At 48.3% G+C, this 26,771-nt stretch overlaps 11 non-coding genes and 2 pseudogenes across 11 annotated transcripts; all 13 read left to right on the top strand.

The window, feature by feature from the left end:
• Nucleotides 1-73: 73 nt before the first annotated feature.
• On the top strand, nt 74-172 carry LOC131738774 (U2 spliceosomal RNA; annotated as a pseudogene).
• Nucleotides 173-6,878: 6,706 nt separating this feature from the next.
• LOC131738733 (U2 spliceosomal RNA) lies at nt 6,879-7,033 on the top strand (annotated as a pseudogene).
• A 591-nt stretch (nt 7,034-7,624) lies between these two features.
• On the top strand, nt 7,625-7,815 carry LOC131739231 (U2 spliceosomal RNA). The gene has a single exon (XR_009330398.1). It is a non-coding gene; the product is annotated as a U2 spliceosomal RNA (small nuclear RNA).
• Nucleotides 7,816-13,925: 6,110 nt separating this feature from the next.
• LOC117968094 (U2 spliceosomal RNA) lies at nt 13,926-14,114 on the top strand. Its single transcript, XR_009329943.1, has one exon. It is a non-coding gene; the product is annotated as a U2 spliceosomal RNA (small nuclear RNA).
• A 605-nt stretch (nt 14,115-14,719) lies between these two features.
• LOC117968076 (U2 spliceosomal RNA) lies at nt 14,720-14,910 on the top strand. The gene has a single exon (XR_004662223.2). It is a non-coding gene; the product is annotated as a U2 spliceosomal RNA (small nuclear RNA).
• Nucleotides 14,911-20,811: 5,901 nt separating this feature from the next.
• LOC131738489 (U2 spliceosomal RNA) lies at nt 20,812-21,002 on the top strand. Its single transcript, XR_009329995.1, has one exon. It is a non-coding gene; the product is annotated as a U2 spliceosomal RNA (small nuclear RNA).
• A 604-nt stretch (nt 21,003-21,606) lies between these two features.
• On the top strand, nt 21,607-21,797 carry LOC131739210 (U2 spliceosomal RNA). The gene has a single exon (XR_009330377.1). It is a non-coding gene; the product is annotated as a U2 spliceosomal RNA (small nuclear RNA).
• A 589-nt stretch (nt 21,798-22,386) lies between these two features.
• Nucleotides 22,387-22,577, top strand: LOC131739294 (U2 spliceosomal RNA). The gene has a single exon (XR_009330462.1). It is a non-coding gene; the product is annotated as a U2 spliceosomal RNA (small nuclear RNA).
• Nucleotides 22,578-23,160: 583 nt separating this feature from the next.
• On the top strand, nt 23,161-23,351 carry LOC131739209 (U2 spliceosomal RNA). Its single transcript, XR_009330376.1, has one exon. It is a non-coding gene; the product is annotated as a U2 spliceosomal RNA (small nuclear RNA).
• A 588-nt stretch (nt 23,352-23,939) lies between these two features.
• Nucleotides 23,940-24,130, top strand: LOC131739293 (U2 spliceosomal RNA). The gene has a single exon (XR_009330461.1). It is a non-coding gene; the product is annotated as a U2 spliceosomal RNA (small nuclear RNA).
• A 583-nt stretch (nt 24,131-24,713) lies between these two features.
• Nucleotides 24,714-24,904, top strand: LOC131739208 (U2 spliceosomal RNA). The gene has a single exon (XR_009330375.1). It is a non-coding gene; the product is annotated as a U2 spliceosomal RNA (small nuclear RNA).
• Nucleotides 24,905-25,486: 582 nt separating this feature from the next.
• LOC131739207 (U2 spliceosomal RNA) lies at nt 25,487-25,677 on the top strand. Its single transcript, XR_009330374.1, has one exon. It is a non-coding gene; the product is annotated as a U2 spliceosomal RNA (small nuclear RNA).
• Nucleotides 25,678-26,266: 589 nt separating this feature from the next.
• On the top strand, nt 26,267-26,457 carry LOC131739292 (U2 spliceosomal RNA). Its single transcript, XR_009330460.1, has one exon. It is a non-coding gene; the product is annotated as a U2 spliceosomal RNA (small nuclear RNA).
• Nucleotides 26,458-26,771: the final 314 nt, after the last annotated feature.

Raw genomic sequence — 26,771 nt, 5'->3', positions numbered from 1 at the left:
GGAATTTTGCACCCACCTTTGAATCCCCCTGTGCCGTCCGGGCTGGGGGGCCCCGGGCAAGGGCCAAGTCGCCATCGCTTCTCGGCCTTTTGGCTAAGATCAAGTGTAGTATCTGTTCTTATCAGTTTAATATCTCTTCAGTTCGAATAAATCTTTCTAAGACTAAGGCTTAGAGGGTAGTGGCATTGCCCGCTCCCTCCGAGGGTCTGTGAGAGGTTTGTTCGGGTGAGGAGGAACAGAATTTTTTTTTATTTTTGACTGGCTTTCTTCAGCTCGGCAACTTTTTGGAAGACTAATGCTCAGTCTGGTTTTGGCTTGCCCAATCCAGGCCGAGGGTCTTTCAAGATTTTGTTGACTGTTGAGAGCAGTTTTTTCTTTTTCAGGCGGTTCCAGTTTTTTTTTCTTTTTCAGGCTTTTCCAGACGTTCCTGGAGTTAGAGAGAAGGAGGACCTACCATCCAGACGACCTTTGAGGACCCTTTGATGACCTAGACGACCTCATCCCCAGCCCTTGATTGTAATCGAGATCCAGACCGAGAGAGCAGCAGGCGCCCAGCAGAGGGCACCATCTGGGAGGAGCAGAGGGCGGCCCCGGACCCCGAGGAGGCGTCACAGCCACGATTCTTCCTACGTGGTCTCGGTGCCAAGCAGCGCCCCCTACTCCGCCAGGGAAGGACACCGTTCACCTGGGGAGGGGGTCCCTCTTGCGAGGCGACCATCTCCTCAGGGACTAAAGTAATAGTTCCTTCAACTGCCCAGATTTGCTGCTTACGTTGTTTCTTTTCCGTAGAGAGAGACAACCCGGACGTCCAGAGGCTTCTCCCACCCCAATCGGAGGAGCCAGCTGAAGGATGGCGTTCCGGCCAACCCAGGAGACCAGGAGGCACAATGCGGTGCGCTTCACAAGAAACAAGCAAGATGAAACGGAACCAGGACTGACGAGACTGGAGTTCAGCCGGACCATTCTTCAGAGGGGTATGGGTTTTTCCCCTTCTGACTTGAATTGTTTGGTGAAATTGCCAGGGCTTAAGGAAGTGTTTGAGGTCAGTTTTAGGAACCCCCAAAAGTTACAAGAAATGTGGTCCTTTTGGGGGGAGAATAAATATCTCGCTCCATACAAAGAATTTTGTGTGGATGCACTGACAGACAGAGAAATGAAAGTTGTTACTGTCCAATTTTTCAATGAGGCTGTTAGCGACTATGATATTACAACATGGCTTAACCGCTATGGGAGGGTGTCATCAGAAGGGAGGAAAATTACAGACGAAGATGGGGTTTGGACAGGAGCCAGAAAGTGGCTGGTACGCCTTAATGTTGATCCATCGGGCATTGGAGGCGTCCGCCACATTCCAAACTCCATAGTGTTAGGGCCCAACAGAGGGCTGGTATTCTATAATGGGATGCCAAAACTCTGCAGGAAATGTGGGGAATTAGGACACCTGGCGGCCGCATGTACTGTAGTTAAGTGCAGGAACTGCGGCGCCCCCCACGAGACCAGCCACTGCAGAGAAGAGAGGCAGTGCAATTTGTGTGGAAAGAAGGGGCACCTGTTTAAGGACTGCCCCTCTTCCTATGCCAACATGGCCAGAGCCAGCAAGGCAAACATGAACAAGCCTAGGCCTGAGCAGGAAGAGGGAGCAAGTAACAAAGATCAGTCCACATCACCACCAACAGTATCCAAGACCCAGACTCCAGCACCACCATCATCACCAGCACCCCCCTCACCCCCCCGCCCCCGAGACATGTCCCGTTTTACGAGGACCCCTTCCCCCAGCCCAGAGAGAGAGTACAACAGCTACTCCACTAGCTCCTCCAGTAGCTCCTCTGATGCAGAACACGAGGCAGGGAGGGAGCCCGGACCCAGCAGCGGCCCCCCCCTGAGTAGGGCCCTCTCAGCGCCAGCACTCCCCCTCGGCTCTCGTTATGACGCCATAAGGATTGAGTCCGTGGGGGAGGAAAGCGAAAGCGACAGTGAAAGTGAGAGTGAGAAGGAGGGGAAGGGAGTGAAGAACCAGCAGAGGGTGGGGAAAAGAAAGGGTAGAGACGAGGGGGGGAAAAAAAAGAAGATCAGGATCAAAGACAGCAAGTTGCAGGTGGCCCCCATAGATCCAAAACCAGCTAATGTCCACACAAAGTCCCCAGTCTTGCCCTCGCAGGCAGAGACGGAGGCGAGTGGGACGGCTACACTGCCGCCTAGTGGGCAGGTAGCAGCCAGCCAGGGCATCCCCAGCCAGCCTTCCCAGTCGTTGGCACAAACCCTAGCACACCTCGCAGAAGAGGTGTTCACTAATGCACCGAGGGAGAGGTCGGGGTCAACACCTTCCCTGACCAGCAGTACCTCGGTAGCAATGACCCTCTTCAAGCGAAGGGCCTCCCTTCATAGCATCCTCGACCCCCTCCCTTGTATGGGCAAAACCAGGGGCCCCCTAGAGGTCCTCCTAGATACAGCACTGGAGGACATGGGAATACCCCTGGACGCGGTAAGCCAGAAGTCTGCTAACAGCTCCAACTCAACAGACGGTAACAGCCAAAGAATGCTGTCTGTCATAACCCCCCCCCAGGACAAAGCTGACCCACACGTTCCGAGGGGCCCTGAGCAAGTTCCACCAGACTCACCTTGTGGGGAGTTGGATAGCCCCAACAACTCCACGTACTGTGCATATAAAGACGGTGCCTTCTTGGACGAGGCAGCAGTGAGTACCTTCTCAGGGGTGATGGGAGTTGCAAATAAGCCCAAGCCCCCTCGAAGCAAGCGTAGAGCTAAGAGTAGGAAGAGTGTCCCGACCTCCCAATCATAGTCGCTATGGGGTGGACGCAGCGACTCCTTTTCTTGTTAGCTACCCTGATGGCCCTGATATGTGTGTCTGTTAATGTCAGGAGCATCAGGGAGACACAAAAAAGATTTGATGTACTAAACTATCTAGCTAACTTGAAAGCAGATCTCATCTTTCTGCAGGAGTGTGGTATTTCGTCGAGCCCTGATTATAGGGACCTGAAGGAGAGTTGGACCCTGGGGGACTCCTTCTGGTCGGGCTCCAACATAGCCAGAGCCGACGGAGTAGGTATCCTGTTTAAAAACCCATTTATTACCTCCCGCAGCAGCAGGGAGGTAGAACCTGGTAGAATTCTGAGCGTGGATGTGACATACAACAACACTCCCCTCAGACTGGTCAATGTCTACGCACCCACTAACCAAAACGAAAGAGTTCAATTTTTTCCACAGCTGCGTCCACTCCTGCTGGGGAACGTACCCGTCATCGTGTCAGGTGACTTCAATTGTGCTCTGAGGGACGTAGACCGGAGCAGGCCACGCAACGACCGCTCTAGTAGAGTTTTGTCCTCCGTAATATTTGATTTCTCCCTGTGTGATGCAGGTAAGGACCTGGTGCCTCCCTTTACCTGGGTGAGCTCATCTGGGACCTCCTTCTCCCGTATAGATCTCGTCCTGCATACCAGCTCCCTTACGAAGACGGCAGTAGACACCCAGGCCGTCTTCTTCTCTGACCATAGGCTCCTGCAGGTAACATTGCAGGTCCCTCAGACCTCCCAGATGGGGTCAGGGGTCTGGAAATTAAACACTTCCTTACTCGATGACCCCTCCATAGCTGCAGCCTATAAGAGCAGGCTTGTTGAGTGGACCACTTTGCGTGACCTATTCAACTCCCCTATAGAGTGGTGGGAGATGGTCAAAATGAGAACTAAGGGTTATTTCATAGCAGCAGGCAAGAGGAAAGCAAAAGAAAGGAGGGCCAAATATAAACACCTGAATGCTGCCCTCCAGCGTCTGAGCCTGCTTCAGCTTCGGGGGTTCCCTGTAAGCGACGAGATAGCCCAGACCAAGCTAGATCTTTCAGTGCTTTGTAGGGAGGAACAACGAAAGGTCATGCACAATGCAAAAGTGCAAAAAATGGAGGAAGACGAAAAGTGTACTCGCTTCTTCTTCCAGAAAACGAGGGAGAAGCGGCACTTGATGTCCTCCATGCTCGACAGCAGGGGGAGGATAGTAGAGGATAGTGAGGGAGTGAAAAAAGTGGTAGAGAACTTCTATAGGGACCTGTATAACATCAAAGCTACAGATGACACCCTGATAGAGTGGTTCCTGAGCCAGTTGGAGCCTGACTCAGTGCGGGACGAGGAGGAGGAGGAGAAGGACCCAGAACTCACGCTGGAGGAGCTCACCCAGGCGGTTAAGACCATGAACACCGGTAAGACGCCAGGTCCAGATGGCATCCCGGGTGAGTATTACCATCTTTTTTGGGACACGCTAAAAGTCCATTTAGCGGAGGTCTACAGAGCGGTCTACAGGGAGAAGCGGTTGGGCCCTTCTATGCGGGAGAGTGTAATTACTCTCCTTCATAAGAAAGGGGAAGTTAAAGATCTACGGAATTGGCGCCCAATCAGCCTCCTTTGCGTGGATTACAAGATACTAGCCAAAGCTCTGATGCTCCGGCTACAAGTACACCTCCCTTTGGTCATTGGCCCTGACCAAGCTTGTGGCGTCCCAGGGAGGTCCATCACCGATATTTTAATGTTAACAAGGGACATTCTGGCTTATTCTAGAGAACGGAACCATCCCCTCTGCCTGTTCAACCTTGACCAGGAGAAGGCGTTCGATAGGGTAAGCCATGAATATATGTACAAAGTGATGGACCAGATGAAATTCGCTCCTGGACTTAGGGAGTGGGTTAAAACCATATATACAAACATTAGTACCCGAGTCTTGGTGAACAGGCACCTGACTGGTAAAATATCTATCCAGTCAGGGGTCAGACAGGGTTGCCCACTATCCCCACTGCTATATGTCGTGTGCATCGAACCCCTCCTGCAGGCAATTCGTAGGGATACCAATATAACTGGTTTCCAGCTGCCTGGATCCAACGGGGTCCAGGTCAAAACAACAGCATATATGGACGATGTGTCACTCATTTGCACCAACACATCGTCGGTACCTCGGATTAGTAATATCCTTGAGAAGTACTGCACGGCGACCGGGGCAGTGATTAATAAGTCCAAGAGCGAAGTCTACGTGTCTAAAAATTGGCAGGTAGATAGGGAACTGTCGGACATGTACCCTGTCAAAAAGGACAAAATCAAGATTCTGGGCCTCATTTTCGAGAACAATAGCTCGGGGGCCCAGAGCTGGACGGCGGCCATTAACCAGGTCCGTAAAAAGATTGGCGGATGGAGCACAAGATCCTTAACAATGACGGGTAGAGTATTAATAACCAAGTCTATACTGTTCCCCATCCTCTCTTATGTAGGAAAAATCTTTCCCCCAGACAGGACCACCAAAAAAGTGGTGGACCGCATTATCCACCGCTTTATCTGGGGCAGCAAGATGGAGAGGGTAAAGCGAGCCACTCTGAGTAAAGCCGACAAGAAGGGAGGTAAGGGGGTCCCGGACGTTGTGCAGCTCACCCGAGTGCAGGGGCTCACGCAAACTATCAAGAACATCCAGGCCCTGGACAGGAAGGTATGTTACATGAATCGTTTCTATTTTGCCACCTGTCTCAGGGCCTTGGGCCTCTGCACTATTGATAACACCGTGCCGTACTCCTGGGACCCCCCATTGTATTATAGAACCTTAAGGGACACTATATATAAATTGGGCTTAGATAAAGCAAAATTGGCCTCCTGGGAATACAAGGCTGTAACTAAATATCTTGCCGGTTCCCAGGAAATTGAAAAAGTAGCTACTTTCTCCCTCACCCAAAGCCAAAAAATCTGGGAGAATGTGTCTCACAGCTGCCTCAGTAATGTCCAGAAGGATATAGCATGGAACACCGTCCACAGTGCACTCCCCACTCGAGCGTTCATGTTCAGGAGGGGACTAGCCCAAGTAGAAACATGCCCCTATGCAAAGTGCCGCAAGAGAGAAACACCAGCCCATATCTTCTGGGAGTGTGATGTGGCTGGCAGTGTCTGGCTCTCTGTCTCTGTCTTCCTAAACAGGTTTGCTGACACGGCCAAGATGACCGCTGAGACTGTGCTCTATGGGCCTGCGGGAGGAATCACTACCAGCACAGCTAAGTGCGTTTGGCGTGTCATCAATGTTGTCAAGCAGATCCTGTGGGAAGGCCGTAACGTCTGTGTCTATCACAAGCAGGAGCTAGACACTATCACCACGACCAGAAGGGCACAAACTCTTATCAAGGACTTTCTAATTCTGGACATCCGGACCCTCGGGAAGGACAAGGCCTGCGCGGAGTGGAGGATCGCCGGACTTCAGGACGTGAAGATGGAATAAAGGAAAAAACTGGAACCGCTAGCTCCTAGGAGCGGGACTACGGGGCACCGCTAAGCCTTTTATTTATTTTGTCATGCCAGCATTCCGCCCTTTTTAGCTGGCATGACCGTTTTTCAACGGTGCCCTGGTTTTATGTAGTCTTTTTGTTTCAGTTTTATGGACTTTTATTTGATTTATGTTGAATGTTTTATTTGATTTTGTTTTGTTTTGTTTTATGTATCTTTAAGATTTTTAATGTAAACTATTAAAAGTTACATTTTAAGTGTTTTAAAATTTTAGAATTTTAACTCACTGTTCCACACACTGTCCCTTTTCCCCTGTCCCTGTTTTAGTAATATAGTTTTATGTTCACTTTTGAACTTTTAGAGAGCACTCCCCGGCCCTCACAAGCACTGGTTTTTTATAGATGGTTCTTTTTTTCCAGTCACTTTTAAAACAGCACAGGTTTTTTTCATGTTGATTTTAATCTGTGTCTGTTTTAACCATGTACAAAGCACAATTGTCTTGGTGTTTTTAAATGTGTTTTAAATGCTTTTAAAACAAAATGTATGTCTGTATGCATGAATGTCATCTTTAAAAGAAATGTAAAATGAATGAAAAAACGAATGGGTGTAAATGTAAAAAAATGTAAAATCTCAATAAAAGAGTATTAATATCTGATACGTCCCCTATCAGGGGACCATATATTAAATTGATTTTTGGAATCGGGAGATGGAACAGGGGCTTGCTCCGTCCACTCCACGCATCGGCCCGGTATTGCAGTACCTCCGGGAACGGTGCACACCTTTCTCTAACGTTGGTCAAAGTCAGATCTGGATCTCTCCTGTGAGCATATTGTCTACCCCTGCTGGAGGGAGAGTGCCAGTGTGATGAAAGTTTTCCTGCCGTTTTACTTCTTTTTTTTTTTTTTTCTTTCTCTCTTTCTTTCTTTCTCTCTTTCTCTCTCTCTTTCTCTCTTTCTTTCTTGCTGTCTTTCTTTCTTTTATTCACATGTGGTGATGATGTAGACAGCAGCAGTTTGTTTCCTGGTAGCATGCAGCTAACCAGACAAGTGTGGTGGAACATGTCCCTATGCCAGGACCTTCTTAGCAAGCCAGCCAGCCAGCGAGGCACAGTTGTAGTTACCCAAGGCACCTTGCACAGCATAGCAGCTTGGCATGACTATTTGTAAGACGCACTCCGCCAGTTTATGTTTTGTTTTTGGTGTTATGTGTGTGTTTTTGCTTTGTTTTGTTTTCTCCTGCTTAAATTGCACATTTCCCCTCTGGAAGCAGCAGCCCGTTTTTTTGGGGTCTGCTTGTGCTTGAAATTTTGCACCCACCTTTGAATCCCCCTGTGCCGTCCGGGCTGGGGGGCCCCGGGCAAGGGCCAAGTCGCCATCGCTTCTCGGCCTTTTGGCTAAGATCAAGTGTAGTATCTGTTCTTATCAGTTTAATATCTGATACGTCCCCTATCAGGGGACCATATATTAAATTGATTTTTGGAATCGGGAGATGGAACAGGGGCTTGCTCCGTCCACTCCACGCATCGGCCCGGTATTGCAGTTCCTCCGGGAACGGTGCACACCTTTCTCTAACGTTGGTCAAAGTCAGATCTGGATCTCTCCTGTGAGCATTTTGTCTACCCCTGCTGGAGGGAGAGTGCCAGTGTTGATGCAAGTTTTCCCGCCGTTTTACTTCTTTTTTTTTTCTTTCTCTCTTTCTTTCTCTCTTTCTTTCTCTCTTTCTTTCTTGCTGTCTTTCTTTCTTTTATTCACATGTGGTGATGATGTAGACAGCAGCAGGTTGTTTCCTGGGAGCATGCAGCTAACCAGACAAGTGTGGTGGAACATGTCCCTATGCCAGGACCTTCTTAGCAAGCCAGCCAGCCAGCGAGGCACAGTTGTAGTTACCCAAGGCACCTTGCACAGCATAGCAGCTTGGCATGACTATTTGTAGACGCACTCCGCCAGTTTATGTTTTGTTTTTGGTGTTATGTGTGTGTTTTTGCTTTGTTTTGTTTTCTCCTGCTTAAATTGCACATTTCCCCTCTGGAAGCAGCAGCCCGTTTTTTTGGGGTCTGCTTGTGCTTGGAATTTTGCACCCACCTTTGAATCCCCCTGTGCCGTCCGGGCTGGGGGGCCCCGGGCAAGGGCCAAGTCGCCATCGCTTCTCGGCCTTTTGGCTAAGATCAAGTGTGTGGCTTGACCGCAGCTTGATTTGGAAGCGATAGGTAAGGTAAGGTACGGTAACGGTAAACGGTAAACGGTAAACGGTAACGGTAAACGGTGGCAATATTGGTTGCTGGTAGCTGAGGTGGTGGACGAAGGAGGGAAGACCAGGAGCCAGTTTTGCTTAGCAGGTAAGGGGGACCCTTTGAGGGCACCTTATCTGCTTTCTAGTTAAGTATTTTCTTTTGCCTTTTTGGGTGTTTTTTTCAATATTTCTATTGCTTCTTAAATTATTGGAATGGCGGGTCCAAGGGTTGGGGGACGCCGTTTAAATTGTGTTAGGTTCTCTATAAATGAGTCGAAGCAGGGGGAGGAGAAGTTGTTTTTGAATAGGCTTGAGTTTTCCAGAGGGGTTGTACAGAAGGTGTTGGGGTTTAGGCCTATTGATTTAAACTGTATTATTACGACAGGGAAAGGAGGCCAATGGGATGTAAGTTTTATGTCTGAAGCGGGTATGATGGAGTGTGTGAGCAGGTTTCATAACCTAAGGGGACATGATCTGATTAAGAAGTTGAGTTTGGAGAAACTGACAAATAATGCACGAAGGGTTGTGATTGTGAGAATGGGCTCAGAGATGGTGAAGGGACAGGACGTGTGCACTTGGTTGAGGAGGTATTGCCATGTGAAGGGGGAGGCTATAAAAGTGAGGGATGATGATGGGGTGTGGACTGGGGCATGGAGGGTGGTGTGTGAGCTGTGGAGAGGCTTAGGGACATATGATGGGTTTCTGCACATACCTTCTGACATTGCACTTGGTGCTGACAGGGGGTATGTGCATTATTTCGGCCAGCCTAAGGTGTGTCGGAAGTGTGGAGGTGTGGGGCACTTAGCGGTGGTGTGTAAGAGAGTGGTGTGTAATGTGTGTAAAGAGGAGGGGCACATGGCTAGGGAATGTGAAGTTCAGAGGAAGTGTAATCTGTGTGGGAGTGAGACACACTTTTTCATGAATTGTCCTAGATCCTTTGCCAATAGGGCTAAGAGGTATGAGGAGGGAGAAGAGAGTGAGGAGGAGAAGGAGGAGGAGGAGGGTGAGGGGAGGCAGAAAGGGGGAAGTGAGCAGCAGGAGAAGGGGGGTGAGAGGGAGGAGAATAGAGGGGAGGTGAGGGAGGAGGGGAGGGAGGGGGAGGCACAGGGGGAGGGGGGAAGTGATCAGCAGGGATCTGTTCTGGAGGAAGATTTGATGGTGTCCCCATCAGAGGAGGAGAGCGAGGACCCAGGGGAGGGGTCCAGTGGAAGGAGCAGGGAGGAGGTGTATAGGGGGAGTGGGGTGGTAAGCTCTGTGGAGGATGATGGAGGGGGCGGTATTCCGTGTGCAAAGCGGGAGCGGGATGAGGCTAGTGTTGAGGGAACAGGACGGGAGGAGGAGGAGGATGGTAACTCAGAGGATATGGATCAAGAGTGGACTCCAGGGAAAAGGAAGTTACATAGTGAGGAGGGGGATGGGTTTGTGAGGGTGGAGGGGAGGAAGAAGGGGAAGAAGAAAAAGAAGCAGGGAAGTGGGGGAGTAGGACAGGAGTTTTTTTCATCCCCCAGTTCAGTCGTTTCCTCTAGGGGTGACTATAGAGGGGATGGTGGTGCGGAGAAGAATGGGGGAGAGCCGTTCCTGGATCTGGAGGGGGTCGTAGTGTTTTCCTCGGGTGAGGTAAGTATGAGGGAGGAATTTGTGGTAACTGGCCAGGAGGGGGAGGGGGAGGAGCCCCTTTTAAAAATATCCTGATGCAGGATTCTGTATGTGTATGGCTGTTAGCTTGTTTTGCAATGGCTCTGAGTGTGGTTACTATAAATGTTAGGAGTATTAAAAGTAGTGATAGGTGTACGTTGGTGTTGTCATATTTGAGTGGGATACAGTGTGATATTTTGTGTTTGCAAGAGTGTGGTATCCCTGGGTTGGAGGACTATAGTACTTATGAGGGGAGGTGGGGTTATGGGCCATCTGTGTGGTCCGGATCAAATGAAAATAAATCAGATGGGGTAGCAATTTTGATTAAAAATAAGGGGGTTATGATTAAAGATCATAGAGTGATTGAAAAAGGTATGGTGCTGGAGGTGGAGGCGGAATTTTTTGGGAAAAGTTTTAGCTTAATTAATGTGTATGCTCCGCCAGAGGTGGAGGGGAGGGCTAGTTTATTTGAAGATTTAAGGGTTAAATTAGTGAGGAGCAGGCCGGTTATTGTAGCAGGGGATTTTAATTGTGGGTTAACAATGGAGGATAGGCGAGAGAGAAAGAAGGGGTTCAAGCTGGATAAATCTAGTAAAATGCTAAAAGAAATAGTGGAGGACTTTCGACTAGTGGACTGTTTTAAAGTGAACAATGTGGGGGAAAGAGGTTTCACTTGGGTGAAAGGGGATGGGACCCAGGCGTCCAGGATTGATTTTGTGTTTGTCTCACAGAGGGTGGAGTGCGAGGAGTGTGTGCTGGTGCCAATGTTTTTCTCTGACCACTGTGCGCTGAAAGCTGCTTTTGACCTTACAGGTTGTGTGGATGTAGGGAGGGGTGTGTGGAAGTTAAATTGCGAGTTGTTGGAGGATGATTGGGTGTGTGAGGTATTTAGAGAGCGGTATGGCCAGTGGCTGTCCTTAAAGGACCTTTGTGGGTCCCAGGCAGAGTGGTGGGATCTGGTGAAGGAGAAAACAAAACATTTCTTTATTTGGGCGGGGAGGAGGAAGGCAGAGAGGGAGAGAAGGCAGGAGAAGGTTTTGTTCAAGGAGCTGGAGAGTTTAACTAAATTGTACAATGCAGGGCTGGACTTTAGTGAAGAGATCAGGGAAGTGAAAAAGAGACTGAAGGGGGTGGTAGAGAGGAGGGTGAAGGGGCTCTTATTTAAAAGCAGAGAGAAGCATTTAGAGGAAAATGAAAAGTGTAGTCGGTATTTTTTTAAAAAGGTGCTGGATGGGAGGAAATTTATAGACTCTATGAAAGGGAGGGATGGGGCTTTAGTTAAGACTACAGAGGGGCTGTTGAGGGTGGTGGAGGAGTTTTATGGGGGCCTTTATGTAAGGAAAGAAATTGAAATGGGGGCTATGGAGGAGGTGTTAGGACATTTGGAGCGGGAGGTGGGGGATGGAGGGCAGTTGGACAAAGAGTTTACGAGGGAAGAGTTAGATGAGGTGGTCAGGGGGGTGAGGCTGGGCAAGACACCGGGGGGGGATGGACTCCCTGTGGAGTTCTATTTAAAGTTTTGGGAGTTAGTGGCACCAGATCTGTTGGCCTTGTTTCGGGAGTGTGGGGAGGAGGGAGGGGAGTTTCCACCTTCATTTAGAGAGGGCATTATTACATTGATTTTTAAAAAGGGGGATAAGGCTGAGCTGAAAAATTGGCGGCCAATTACATTGTTGAACCAGGATTTTAAATTGTTCAGTAAATTGTTGGCTCAACGTATGAGGGATGTGCTGGGGGATTTATCCACCCGGATCAAACTTGTGCCGTTCCAGGTAGGAAGATCACGGACAGCCTGGTATTGATGAGAGATGTCATCTGTTATGCGAGAGACAGGGGAATTCGATTATGTGTACTAAATTTAGATCTTGAAAAGGCGTATGATCGGGTCTCGCATCAGTTCATGTTTGGTGTTCTGCGAAAAATGGGGTTTGCAAAGAGGTTTTTAGACTGGGTGGGCCTGTTATATAAGGGTGTGTATAGCAGGGTATTGGTAAATGGGTGTCTGTCAAATCCAGTTAGTGTGGGATGTGGCGTCCATCAGGGCTGTCCGTTATCTCCGCTCCTGTTTATCTGTTGTATGGAGCCGCTGGCACAAGCTTTGAGAAGGGACCCAGTGTATAAAGGGTTAACTATTCCTGGGAGTGGGGGGCAGGAGGTTAAATGTGTCTTGTATATGGATGATGTCAATGTCCTCTGTCGGGATGAGTTGTCCATTCAGAGGACTTTGGAGAAAGCTGATGTTTTTTGTCGTGCGTCTGGGTCTAAACTGAACCAGGAGAAATCGGAGGCAATGTTCTACGGGAAATGGGACGGGAGGGGTAGTATAAAATTAAAAGTTAAGGAAGACTGCATTAAGATTCTGGGGGTGAAATTTGATGCTAATGGATCAGGGGGTAAGAACTGGGAGGAGGTGGGAAGTAGGGTCAATAAAAAGCTAGGGTTTTGGAGGCTGAGGAGGCTTACGATGGAGGGGAGGGTGATGGTGGTAAAGGGGGTAATATTGCCACTGTTGTTGTATGTGGCGGTCGTGTTCCCACCATCTAGGAATGTGGTAACGCTGCTAAACAGAGCTGTGTTTCGTTTTTTTTGGCAGGGGAAATGGGAGAGAGTGAGGAGGAGTGTGGTGGGGAAGGATAAATTAAAGGGGGGGAAAGGGTTGCCAGATGTCCAGACGTTTTTAATGTCAAAGTTTTGTGCATTGCATTTTGCTATGTGTCTGAATGGTGTGTCAAAAGGGGCCTGCTTTGTGAGATTCTATATTAGTTCCTATTTGAGGAAGTTAAAGTTGATGTCCGTGCCTTTGTCTGTGCCAACAGCCTTTGATCTGCCCTATCATTATGCGTTATTTAAAAGATTTGTGATGTCCAAGGGGCTGGAAGGATGTAAGGCTGAAATTGTGGCTAATGGTAAATCTCTGTTTAACTTTCTGCAGGGTAATGGGGATATGTGTCCGGTTCATGGCCTTGTGTTAGACGAGACGCCAGAAGTGTGGCAGAATGCGAGCCATCCTGCCCTGATGAACGAGCATCGAGATCTGTCTTGGTTGGTAGCCCACGATGTATTGCCAGTTCGAGCGGTGATGCATGCATGTAATCTGGGGAGGTCACCCAGATGCCCGAGAGAGAAGTGTGGAGAGGAAGAAACGGTCGGTCACGTTCTCTGGGGATGTCTGGAGGCGAGGAAGGTGTGGAGTGAGGCAGGCTCCGTCCTGGATTTGTTCCGGGGACAGCTGCCCATACATAGGCAGCGTGTGCTGTATGGGAGCCCGAAGAAAGACCAAGAGAAACTGAGCAAAGTGCAGTGGGGCATGCTGTGGGTCCTAATACGCTGTCTGTGTGATGCAATTTGGAAGGCAAGGAACTGTTTTGTGGTGAAGGGCGTGAGCCTGCCTGCCCAGGCTGTTCTTGAAATGGGACTAAGTCAGATGGAGAGCTATGTCCTAAAGGACGCTTTGCGACTTGGCCGACAAGAGGCGAAGAGAAGATGGAGGCTTGAGGAATGGAGACGTGGAGATCTGTGGGCTACTGGCGTGGGATGAGATCTTGCTGCTTGTTTATTAGAAGTAGGATAGGCATATTGTTAGGGGCACATGTTATCCTGTAGAAAGGTTTCAAAAATGGAATTGTATGCGTGATTATGTTTTGTATTTGTTGCATATATGGGAGAGATGTAATGTGATATGTAATGTGTTTTTTTATAAGTGGATTGTAATGTGTTGGTTCTGTTCATGAGTTTGTTGTATATAAGTGGTTATAGTTATTTTTGTATTGTGATGTTTAAGTGTGTTTTGTGAGTTGTGTTTGTATGTGTATTTTTTTTCCATTAATAAAAAAAAAAAAAAAAAAATCTGTTCTTATCAGTTTAATATCTGATACGTCCCCTATCAGGGGACCATATATTAAAATGATTTTTGGAATCGGGAGATGGAACAGGGGCTTGCTCCGTCCACTCCACGCATCGGCCCGGTATTGCAGTACCTCCGGGAACGGTGCACACCTTTCTCTAACGTTGGTCAAAGTCAGATCTGGATCTCTCCTGTGAGCATTTTGTCTACCCCTGCTGGAGGGAGAGTGCCAGTGTGATGCAAGTTTTCCCGCCGTTTTACTTCTTTTTTTTTTCTTTCTCTCTTTCTTTCTTTCTCTCTTTCTTTCTCTCTTTCTTTCTCTCTTTCTCTCTTTCTTTCTCTCTTTCTTTCTTGCTGTCTTTCTTTCTTTTATTCACATGTGGTGATGATGTAGACAGCAGCAGGTTCTTTCCTGGGAGCATGCAGCTAACCAGACAAGTGTGGTGGAACATGTCCCTATGCCAGGACCTTCTTAGCAAGCCAGCCAGCCAGCGAGGCACAGTTGTATTTACCCAAGGCACCTTGCACAGCATAGCAGCTTGGCATGACTATTTGTAAGACGCACTCCGCCAGTTTATGTTTTGTTTTTGGTGTTATGTGTGTGTTTTTGCTTTGTTTTCTCCTGCTTAAATTGCACATTTCCCCTCTGGAAGCAGCAGCCCGTTTTTTGGGGGTCTGCTTGTGCTTGGAATTTTGCACCCACCTTTGAATCCCCCTGTGCTGTCCGGGCTGGGGGGCCCCGGGCAAGGGCCAAGTCGCCATCGCTTCTCGGCCTTTTGGCTAAGATCAAGTGTAGTATCTGTTCTTATCAGTTTAATATCTGATACGTCCCCTATCAGGGGACCATATATTAAATTGATTTTTGGAATCGGGAGATGGAACAGGGGCTTGCTCCGTCCACTCCACGCATCGGCCCGGTATTGCAGTACCTCCGGGAACGGTGCACACCTTTCTCTAACGTTGGTCAAAGTCAGATCTGGATCTCTCCTGTGAGCATTTTGTCTACCCCTGCTGGAGGGAGAGTGCCAGTGTTGATGCAAGTTTTCCCGCCGTTTTACTTCTTTTTTTTTTTTCTTTCTCTCTTTCTTTCTCTCTTTCTCTCTTTCTTTCTCGCTGTCTTTCTTTCTTTTATTCACATGTGGTGATGATGTAGACAGCAGCAGGTTGTTTCCTGGGAGCATGCAGCTAACCAGACAAGTGTGGTGGAACATGTCCCTATGCCAGGACCTTCTTAGCAAGCCTGCCAGCCAGCGAGGCACAGTTGTAGTTACCCAAGGCACCTTGCACAGCATAGCAGCTTGGCATGACTATTTGTAAGACGCACTCCGCCAGTTTATGTTTTGTTTTTGGTGTTATGTGTGTGTTTTTGCTTTGTTTTGTTTTCTCCTGCTTAAATTGCACATTTCCCCTCTGGAAGCAGCAGCCCGTTTTTTGGGGGTCTGCTTGTGCTTGGAATTTTGCACCCACCTTTGAATCCCCCTGTGCCGTCCGGGCTGGGGGGCCCCGGGCAAGGGCCAAGTCGCCATCGCTTCTCGGCCTCTTGGCTAAGATCAAGTGTGTGTGGCTTGTCCGCAGCAGTTGATTGGAGAAGAGATAGGTAAGGTAAGGTAAGGTACGGTACGGTACGGTATGGTAAGGTAAGGTAAGGTAAACGGTGGCAATATTGTTTGCTGGTAGCTGAGGTCCTATTGAGGAGAGAGTTGTTGGGGCCGTTTCGGTAAGTATTTCGCTGTTTTTTCAGGTAAGGGGGACCCTTTGAGGGCACCTTATCTGGGCCTTTTGTTCTATTATATCTGTGTTTCTTGTTTGGTTGTAAAGTGTAGATCAAGATGGCTTTCCGGAAGTTTTCGGAGCGTCGCTTTAATTGTTTGAGGATTGGCATTAAAGCCGAGTATATGGTTGGGGTGGAGAAAATTGAACTAAACCGGCTTGAGTTTTCACGGCAAATTCTGCAGAAGGAATTGGGATTTAAGCCTGAAGAGTTGAACTGTTTGATTTCTGTGGGGAAGGGGAATGAATGGGATGTTAGTTTTTGTAAGAGAGAGTCTATGGAGAGGTGCCAGGGGCTGTTTGAACAGTCTCTTCAAAGTGAGGTGATGAAGAAGTTTCAGCTGACAGTTCTGACAGACACATCAAAAAGGGTGGTGATAGTTAGAATGGGTTCAGAGATGGTGGAGGGTAAGGATGTATGTACATGGCTAGCAAGGTACTGTAATTCAGTGGAGGAAGCAGTAAAGGTAACTGATAGTGATAATGTATGGACAGGAGCCTGGAGGGTGCGTGTAAGTTTGAAGAGGGATAGGAGTGGGTATGAGGGATATGGGATTATACCATCGGAGATCTCCTTGGGGAATAACCGAGGCTATGTGCATTATTTTGGGCAGCCTAAATTGTGTAGGAGGTGTGGGGCGATGGGTCACTTAGCAGCTGGGTGCACAAAAATCATTTGCACTGTTTGTAAGAAGGAGGGGCACGTGGCGAGTGAGTGTGAGATGAAAAGGACTTGTAATTTGTGTGGGAGTGGAGAGCATTTTTTTAGTAATTGTCCCCACTCTTTTGCAAATAGGACTAGGGGGAGGGAGGAGAGTGAGAGGGAGGAGAGAGAAAGAGAGGATAGGGAGGGACAGAGGGAGAGAGGGAAGGAGGAGAAAGCGAGGGAGGGAGAGGAAGAGGGGAAGGGTAGGGAGAAGGGTGAAGGGGTGGGGCAGGAGGAGGGTAGTGAGCATGGGGGAGGGGAGGAGTGGATGGAGAGTTGTGAGCAGGGAGAGGGAGAGAGTAAGCATGGGGGGGAAGGGGGGATGAGAAGTAAGCTAGCCGGGGACCTTGCAGTATCAGAGTCAGAAGGGGAGTATGAGGATAGTGACACAGGGAGTGTGGTGGAGGTGCAGATCAATAGGGGGGAGTGGGGGGGAGGGAGTCAGGGGGGGGGAGCGGCACAAGATACCGGGGGCTCAGGGAAGAATGGGGCAGGGGAGGGCGAGGAGGTATTAGAAGAAGGGGAGGAGGGTGAGAGTGGGATGGATCAGGAGAAGGGTCCAAGTAAAAGGAAATCGGATGGGGATGGGGGTGTGAGGACGGAGGGGGTGGTGGAAAGGAGGAAAAAAAAAAAACGAGGGGTCAGGAGAGCGGAGGTGGTCTGCTCGTCGCCGAGCTCTGTTGGGTCCTTGAGAGAAGAGTATGGGGGAGAGGGGAGAGCGGGGGAGGGTGGTAGTGATTCCTTTTTAGACAATATGGGGGTGAAGGTTTTTGCGGGTGAAGTGGGTGAGGAGTCTTCAAATTCAGAATGGTAAGGTCACTAATAATTTGGTTGAGTGTTGTGATGGCGTTGTCCATAGCAACTATTAATGTGAGGAGTGTGAGGAGTAAGGATAGGTGCAAAATGATTTTAGATTCTTTGGGTAGTGTAAAGGCAGATGTGCTGCTGTTACAGGAGTGTGGTCTCCCCTTTAGAGAAGCTTATAAGGAATTTGAGAGTATGTGGGTGTATGGTGCATCGGTGTGGTCAGGGGCAAATGGTTGTAAGAATGCAGGTGTGGCTGTGTTATTCAAAAATAAAAATATAGAGATTAAAAGTAAAACTGTGGTTGAGTGTGGGAGAGCTGTGGTAGTGGATGTGGAGTGGATGGGGAAGGAGGTGAGGGTTATAAATGTGTACGCCTCGCCAGATAAGCATGAAAGGGTTGAGTGCTTTGAGAAACTGAGGGTGTTTGTGAAAACATCAAAGATTGTGATTTGGGGAGGGGACTTCAATTGTGTGTTAAGCGTGAGTGATAGGAAGGGTGAGGGTGTGAAGCTGGATAAAACCTCTAAGATGTTGGGGAGTATTGTGCAGGATGCTCAATTAGTAGATGGGTTTAGGAGGTTGTATCCAGGGCTATCGGGATACACGTGGTCGGATACAACGGGTGTGAGGGCTTCTAGGATTGACTTTATTTTTTCTTCAAAGGAAGTGGAGTGGGTGGCATGTGTGTGTGTGCCTGTGTTTTATTCTGACCATGTGATGGTGTGTGCGGAGGTGAAACTGGAAGGGGTGTGTGTGGTGGGGAGAGGGGTGTGGAAGTTAAATGTGAGTGTGTTAAAGAATAAGGATGTTATGAGTGAGTTTGAGAGGAGGTACAAGGGGTGGCAGTCATTGAAAGAAATGTTTGATTCAGTGGGTGAGTGGTGGGAGTGTATAAAAAATAAAATTAAAAAGTTTTTTGTGGAAGTGGGGGTGTGGATGGCAAAAATGGAGAGAAAGAAGGTGAGCCGGTTGCAAAGGAAGTTGAATAGGATGTATGAATTGGGGAGTATGGGGTGTAATGTGGCGAGTGATGTGTGTGAGATTAAGAACAAATTAAAAGTGCTGCATGTAAAGAGAACCGAGAGTGTGATTGTGGAGAGTAAGGTGCGGCATTTGGAGGAGAACGAGAAGTGCTCTAGGTACTTCTTTAAGAAAGTGATGAGTGGCAGTAAGGTGTTGTATGGGTTGAGAGATGAGAGTGGGGTGGTGAGGAAGGAGACGGAGGGCATGATAGATGTGGCTGAGAGGTTTTACACCAAGTTGTATGAAAGGAAGGTGATTGATGAGAGCATGGTGAGTGATATGTTGGAGGGGTTGGAGAGGAGGGTGTGTCAGGGTGAGGTATTGAACGGGGTGATCTCCCTGGAGGAGGCTGCTGCTGCTATGGAGTCTTTCAGGGACGGGAAGACGCCGGGCGGGGATGGTCTGCCCAGAGAATTTTACAAGACCTGTTGGAACTTGGTTGGGCCGGACTTAACCAGGGTGTTCAATGAGACTTTGCTGAAGGAGGAGATGCCGGCATCCTTTAGACAGGGGATTATAGTGCTGGTCTTTAAGAAGAACTGTAAAGAGGAACTGGCAAACTGGAGACCTCTAACCCTTTTAAATGTGGATTACAAATGTTTTTCTAAGATTTTAACTTGCAGAATGAGGACGGTGATAGAAGAGGTGATCCATCCGGATCAGACCTGTGGCGTTCCAGGGCGGAAGATTACGGATAGCCTTATCTTACTGAGAGATGCTGTCTTTTTTGCACAGGACCGTAAGGTGCCGGTATGCCTTTTGAATTTGGACTTGGAAAAGGCATACGACAGGATCTCTCATGAGTTTATGCTCCAGGTTTTGAGAAAAATGGGGTTTACAGATCAAATTGTTAAGTGGGTAAGTCTCCTCTATAGTAATATAGGGAGTAGAGTGAGTATCAATGGGAAGCTATCCGGTCAAATTGATATCAAGAGTGGAGTAAGACAAGGCTGCCCGCTGTCCCCCCTGCTTTTTATCTGTTGTATGGAACCTTTGGCTCAGGCCCTCCGTAAAGACAAGGTGATCAGGGGGCTGGCTATCCCGGGGGGTGGAGGAGCTGAGGCAAAGTGCGTCTTGTATATGGATGATGTGAATGTGTTGTGTGTGAGTGAGAGAGCAATTAAACGAGTGTTGTGGCAGTGTGAGTGTTTTTGTGTGGCCTCCGGGTCCAAGTTGAATAAGGAGAAGTCGGAGTGCATGTTGTTTGGGGGATGGGAGGGGGTACCGGATGTTGGGGTATGCGTGAAAACTGATTTTATAAAAGTTTTAGGTATAAGGATGGACGCCACAGGATCTGGTCTGAGCAATTGGGTGGAGGTCTCAAAGAAAGTGGGCCAGAAAATGGGGCTGTGGACACAGAGGAGCCTGACACTGGAGGGGAAGGTGCTCATTGTCAAGGCGGTCATTCTCCCCTTGCTTCTGTATGTGGGAGTGGTCTTCCCACCCCCCAGGGCTGTTATCACAGTTTTAAAAAGGCAGATGTTTCGGTTTTTTTGGGGTGCCAAGTGGGAGCGTTTGAAGAGAGAGGTGGTGTGTAAAGGGGTATTAAAGGGTGGTAAAGGGCTTCCGGAATTGGAAACGTTTTTATATGTTCACGCAGTTTGCAGGCATGTTGAATTGGTGTTAAGAGGGGAGTGTCAAGGGGCTTTGTTTGTGAGGTTTTTTATGGGGGCGTTTTTAAGGTTTCTAGGAATTTTAAAGATCCCCCTTACTGTCCCGATTGTTTTTGATCCTCCCTTTGGGTATGCAGTGTTTAAAGAGTTCTTAAAGGGGAAACTGACGGGGAAGGTTGACAAAGACCTGCTTTTAAAACCAAGAAAACTGCTTTCTTTTGTGCAGGAGAGTGTGACCACATGTCCTATAAAGAGGGTTGCAGTAGGTGATCCAGAGAAGGTGTGGTGGAATGCTGCCCATCCTGCTTTGATGAACCAGCATAAAGACCTGGCCTGGCTTATCATGCATGAGGTGTTGCCGGTGAGAGCGGTGATGCATGGCAGAGGGATGTGCAAGACCCCTAGCTGTCCTTTTCAGGGCTGTGGGGCGGAGGAATCGGTGTGCCATCTGTTGTGGGAGTGCGAGTCTGCCAGGCGCTTGTGGAGAAAGGCGTCCCCCCTGTTGGCTGTGTGGATGGAAGGCAACCTGTTGGAGGAACAGCTGGTTTTGTATGGCCCAAAGAAGAAGGAGGAAGGCTCATGGCAGCTCTGGTGTGTGGTGAACTGTTTTAAGGAGGCCCTGTGGAAGGCAAGGAATATCCTGGTCTTGAAATCTGAGACCTTGAGCTGCCGTGTGACCTATGAGATCGGCCAAAGGGCCATACGGGACTATGTATTGCGTGATGTCAACAGGAGGGGGCGTGAAGAAGCAGAGAGGATCTGGCGGTGGGAGAAGTGGCCGGGCAGTGCTGGTGCTAGGTTGGAGTGTCTGGGCTTGTCAAGGCAGGAAGAGGACTTTATTTAAGGACATGCACTCTTTTGTACAAACGTGTTTTAGAGGTGCCTGTTAACTATTGTTATTGTGAATTGTATGTGTTAGTTTTGTAATTGTGTATTGTGTTGATTGTAAAAATAAATAAAAAAAAAAAAAATCTGTTCTTATCAGTTTAATATCTGATACGTCCCCTATCAGGGGACCATATATTAAATTGATTTTTGGAATCGGGAGATGGAACAGGGGCTTGCTCCGTCCACTCCACGCATCGGCCCGGTATTGCAGTACCTCCGGGAACGGTGCACACCTTTCTCTAACGTTGGTCAAAGTCAGATCTGGATCTCTCCTGTGAGCATTTTGTCTACCCCTGCTGGAGGGAGAGTGCCAGTGTTGATGCAAGTTTTCCCGCCGTTTTACTTCTTTTTTTTTCTCTTTCTTTCTTTCTCTCTTTCTTTCTTTCTCTCTTTCTTTCTTTCTCTCTTTCTTTCTCTCTTTCTTTCTTGCTGTCTTTCTTTCTTTTATTCACATGTGGTGATGATGTAGACAGCAGCAGGTTGTTTCCTGGGAGCATGCAGCTAACCAGACAAGTGTGGTGGAACATGTCCCTATGCCAGGACCTTCTTAGCAAGCCAGCCAGCCAGCGAGGCACAGTTGTAGTTACCCAAGGCACCTTGCACAGCATAGCAGCTTGGCATGACTATTTGTAAGACGCACTCCGCCAGTTTATGTTTTGTTTTTGGTGTTATGTGTGTGTTTTTGCTTTGTTTTGTTTTCTCCTGCTTAAATTGCACATTTCCCCTCTGGAAGCAGCAGCCCGTTTTTTGGGGGTCTGCTTGTGCTTGGAATTTTGCACCCACCTTTGAATCCCCCTGTGCCGTCCGGGCTGGGGGGCCCCGGGCAAGGGCCAAGTCGCCATCGCTTCTCGGCCTTTTGGCTAAGATCAAGTGTAGTATCTGTTCTTATCAGTTTAATATCTGATACGTCCCCTATCAGGGGACCATATATTAAATTGATTTTTGGAATCGGGAGATGGAACAGGGGCTTGCTCCGTCCACTCCACGCATCGGCCCGGTATTGCAGTACCTCCGGGAACGGTGCACACCTTTCTCTAACGTTGGTCAAAGTCAGATCTGGATCTCTCCTGTGAGCATTTTGTCTACCCCTGCTGGAGGGAGAGTGCCAGTGTTGATGCAAGTTTTCCCGCCGTTTTACTTCTTTTTTTTTTTCTTTCTTTCTTTCTTTCTCTCTTTCTTTCTTTCTCTCTTTCTTTCTCTTTCTTTCTTGCTTTCTTTCTTTCTTTTATTCATATGTGGTGATGATGTAGACAGCAGCAGTTTGTTTCCTGGGAGCATGCAGCTAACCAGACAAGTGTGGTGGAACATGTCCCTATGCCAGGACCTTCTTAGCAAGCCAGCCAGCCAGCGAGGCACAGTTTTAGTTACCAAGGCACCTTGCACAGCATAGCAGCTTGGCATGACTATTTGTAAGACGCACTCCGCCAGTTTATGTTTTGTTTTTGGTGTTATGTGTGTGTTTTTGCTTTGTTTTGTTTTCTCCTGCTTAAATTGCACATTTCCCCTCTGGAAGCAGCAGCCCGTTTTTTGGGGGTCTGCTTGTGCTTGGAATTTTGCACCCACCTTTGAATCCCCCTGTGCCGTCCGGGCTGGGGGGCCCCGGGCAAGGGCCAAGTCGCCATCGCTTCTCGGCCTTTTGGCTAAGATCAAGTGTAGTATCTGTTCTTATCAGTTTAATATCTGATACGTCCCCTATCAGGGGACCATATATTAAATTGATTTTTGGAATCGGGAGATGGAACAGGGGCTTGCTCTGTCCACTCCACGCATCGGCCCGGTATTGCAGTACCTCCGGGAACGGTGCACACCTTTCTCTAACGTTGGTCAAAGTCAGATCTGGATCTCTCCTGTGAGCATTTTGTCTACCCCTGCTGGAGGGAGAGTGCCAGTGTTGATGCAAGTTTTCCCGCCGTTTTACTTCTTTTTTTTTTCTTTCTCTCTTTCTTTCTCTCTTTCTCTCTTTCTTTCTCTCTTTCTTTCTTGCTGTCTTTCTTTCTTTTATTCACATGTGATGATGATGTAGACAGCAGCAGGTTGTTTCCTGGGAGCATGCAGCTAACCAGACAAGTGTGGTGGAACATGTCCCTATGCCAGGACCTTCTTAGCAAGCCAGCCAGCCAGCGAGGCACAGTTGTAGTTACCCAAGGCACCTTGCACAGCATAGCAGCTTGGCATGACTATTTGTAAGACGCACTCCGCCAGTTTATGTTTTGTTTTTGGTGTTATGTGTGTGTTTTTGCTTTGTTTTGTTTTCTCCTGCTTAAATTGCACATTTCCCCTCTGGAAGCAGCAGCCCGTTTTTTGGGGGTCTGCTTGTGCTTGGAATTTTGCACCCACCTTTGAATCCCCCTGTGCCGTCCGGGCTGGGGGGCCCCGGGCAAGGGCCAAGTCGCCATCGCTTCTCGGCCTTTTGGCTAAGATCAAGTGTAGTATCTGTTCTTATCAGTTTAATATCTGATACGTCCCCTATCAGGGGACCATATATTAAATTGATTTTTGGAATCGGGAGATGGAACAGGGGCTTGCTCCGTCCACTCCACGCATCGGCCCGGTATTGCAGTACCTCCGGGAACGGTGCACACCTTTCTCTAACGTTGGTCAAAGTCAGATCTGGATCTCTCCTGTGAGCATTTTGTCTACCCCTGCTGGAGGGAGAGTGCCAGTGTTGATGCAAGTTTTCCCGCCGTTTTACTTCTTTTTTTTTTCTTTCTTTCTTTCTTTCTCTCTTTCTTTCTTTCTCTCTTTCTTTCTCTTTCTTTCTTGCTTTCTTTCTTTCTTTTATTCATATGTGGTGATGATGTAGACAGCAGCAGTTTGTTTCCTGGGAGCATGCAGCTAACCAGACAAGTGTGGTGGAACATGTCCCTATGCCAGGACCTTCTTAGCAAGCCAGCCAGCCAGCGAGGCACAGTTTTAGTTACCAAGGCACCTTGCACAGCATAGCAGCTTGGCATGACTATTTGTAAGACGCACTCCGCCAGTTTATGTTTTGTTTTTGGTGTTATGTGTGTGTTTTTGCTTTGTTTTGTTTTCTCCTGCTTAAATTGCACATTTCCCCTCTGGAAGCAGCAGCCCGTTTTTTGGGGGTCTGCTTGTGCTTGGAATTTTGCACCCACCTTTGAATCCCCCTGTGCCGTCCGGGCTGGGGGGCCCCGGGCAAGGGCCAAGTCGCCATCGCTTCTCGGCCTTTTGGCTAAGATCAAGTGTAGTATCTGTTCTTATCAGTTTAATATCTGATACGTCCCCTATCAGGGGACCATATATTAAATTGATTTTTGGAATCGGGAGATGGAACAGGGGCTTGCTCTGTCCACTCCACGCATCGGCCCGGTATTGCAGTACCTCCGGGAACGGTGCACACCTTTCTCTAACGTTGGTCAAAGTCAGATCTGGATCTCTCCTGTGAGCATTTTGTCTACCCCTGCTGGAGGGAGAGTGCCAGTGTTGATGCAAGTTTTCCCGCCGTTTTACTTCTTTTTTTTTTCTTTCTCTCTTTCTTTCTCTCTTTCTCTCTTTCTTTCTCTCTTTCTTTCTTGCTGTCTTTCTTTCTTTTATTCACATGTGATGATGATGTAGACAGCAGCAGGTTGTTTCCTGGGAGCATGCAGCTAACCAGACAAGTGTGGTGGAACATGTCCCTATGCCAGGACCTTCTTAGCAAGCCAGCCAGCCAGCGAGGCACAGTTGTAGTTACCCAAGGCACCTTGCACAGCATAGCAGCTTGGCATGACTATTTGTAAGACGCACTCCGCCAGTTTATGTTTTGTTTTTGGTGTTATGTGTGTGTTTTTGCTTTGTTTTGTTTTCTCCTGCTTAAATTGCACATTTCCCCTCTGGAAGCAGCAGCCCGTTTTTTGGGGGTCTGCTTGTGCTTGGAATTTTGCACCCACCTTTGAATCCCCCTGTGCCGTCCGGGCTGGGGGGCCCCGGGCAAGGGCCAAGTCGCCATCGCTTCTCGGCCTTTTGGCTAAGATCAAGTGTAGTATCTGTTCTTATCAGTTTAATATCTGATACGTCCCCTATCAGGGGACCATATATTAAATTGATTTTTGGAATCGGGAGATGGAACAGGGGCTTGCTCCGTCCACTCCACGCATCGGCCCGGTATTGCAGTACCTCCGGGAACGGTGCACACCTTTCTCTAACGTTGGTCAAAGTCAGATCTGGATCTCTCCTGTGAGCATTTTGTCTACCCCTGCTGGAGGGAGAGTGCCAGTGTTGATGCAAGTTTTCCCGCCGTTTTACTTCTTTTTTTTTCTTTCTTTCTTTCTTTCTCTCTTTCTCTCTTTCTTTCTCTCTTTCTTTCTTGCTGTCTTTCTTTCTTTTATTCACATGTGGTGATGATGTAGACAGCAGCAGGTTGTTTCCTGGGAGCATGCAGCTAACCAGACAAGTGTGGTGGAACATGTCTCTATGCCAGGACCTTCTTAGCAAGCCAGCCAGCCAGCGAGGCACAGTTGTAGTTACCCAAGGCACCTTGCACAGCATAGCAGCTTGGCATGACTATTTGTAAGACGCACTCCGCCAGTTTATGTTTTGTTTTTGGTGTTATGTGTGTGTTTTTGCTTTGTTTTGTTTTCTCCTGCTTAAATTGCACATTTCCCCTCTGGAAGCAGCAGCCCGTTTTTTGGGGGTCTGCTTGTGCTTGGAATTTTGCACCCACCTTTGAATCCCCCTGTGCCGTCCGGGCTGGGGGGCCCCGGGCAAGGGCCAAGTCGCCATCGCTTCTCGGCCTTTTGGCTAAGATCAAGTGTAGTATCTGTTCTTATCAGTTTAATATCTGATACGTCCCCTATCAGGGGACCATATATTAAATTGATTTTTGGAATCGGGAGATGGAACAGGGGCTTGCTCCGTCCACTCCACGCATCGGCCCGGTATTGCAGTACCTCCGGGAACGGTGCACACCTTTCTCTAACGTTGGTCAAAGTCAGATCTGGATCTCTCCTGTGAGCATTTTGTCTACCCCTGCTGGAGGGAGAGTGCCAGTGTTGATGCAAGTTTTCCCGCCGTTTTACTTCTTTTTTTTTTTCTTTCTTTCTTTCTTTCTCTCTTTCTTTCTTTCTCTCTTTCTTTCTCTTTCTTTCTTGCTTTCTTTCTTTCTTTTATTCATATGTGGTGATGATGTAGACAGCAGCAGTTTGTTTCCTGGGAGCATGCAGCTAACCAGACAAGTGTGGTGGAACATGTCCCTATGCCAGGACCTTCTTAGCAAGCCAGCCAGCCAGCGAGGCACAGTTTTAGTTACCAAGGCACCTTGCACAGCATAGCAGCTTGGCATGACTATTTGTAAGACGCACTCCGCCAGTTTATGTTTTGTTTTTGGTGTTATGTGTGTGTTTTTGCTTTGTTTTGTTTTCTCCTGCTTAAATTGCACATTTCCCCTCTGGAAGCAGCAGCCCGTTTTTTGGGGGTCTGCTTGTGCTTGGAATTTTGCACCCACCTTTGAATCCCCCTGTGCCGTCCGGGCTGGGGGGCCCCGGGCAAGGGCCAAGTCGCCATCGCTTCTCGGCCTTTTGGCTAAGATCAAGTGTAGTATCTGTTCTTATCAGTTTAATATCTGATACGTCCCCTATCAGGGGACCATATATTAAATTGATTTTTGGAATCGGGAGATGGAACAGGGGCTTGCTCTGTCCACTCCACGCATCGGCCCGGTATTGCAGTACCTCCGGGAACGGTGCACACCTTTCTCTAACGTTGGTCAAAGTCAGATCTGGATCTCTCCTGTGAGCATTTTGTCTACCCCTGCTGGAGGGAGAGTGCCAGTGTTGATGCAAGTTTTCCCGCCGTTTTACTTCTTTTTTTTTTCTTTCTCTCTTTCTTTCTCTCTTTCTCTCTTTCTTTCTCTCTTTCTTTCTTGCTGTCTTTCTTTCTTTTATTCACATGTGATGATGATGTAGACAGCAGCAGGTTGTTTCCTGGGAGCATGCAGCTAACCAGACAAGTGTGGTGGAACATGTCCCTATGCCAGGACCTTCTTAGCAAGCCAGCCAGCCAGCGAG

This window comes from Acipenser ruthenus, chromosome 10 (genome assembly GCF_902713425.1).
Source record: "Acipenser ruthenus chromosome 10, fAciRut3.2 maternal haplotype, whole genome shotgun sequence".
In the NCBI taxonomy this organism is placed as follows: Eukaryota; Metazoa; Chordata; class Actinopteri; order Acipenseriformes; family Acipenseridae; genus Acipenser; species Acipenser ruthenus.
This window is presented reverse-complemented; position numbering and strand designations above follow the sequence as displayed.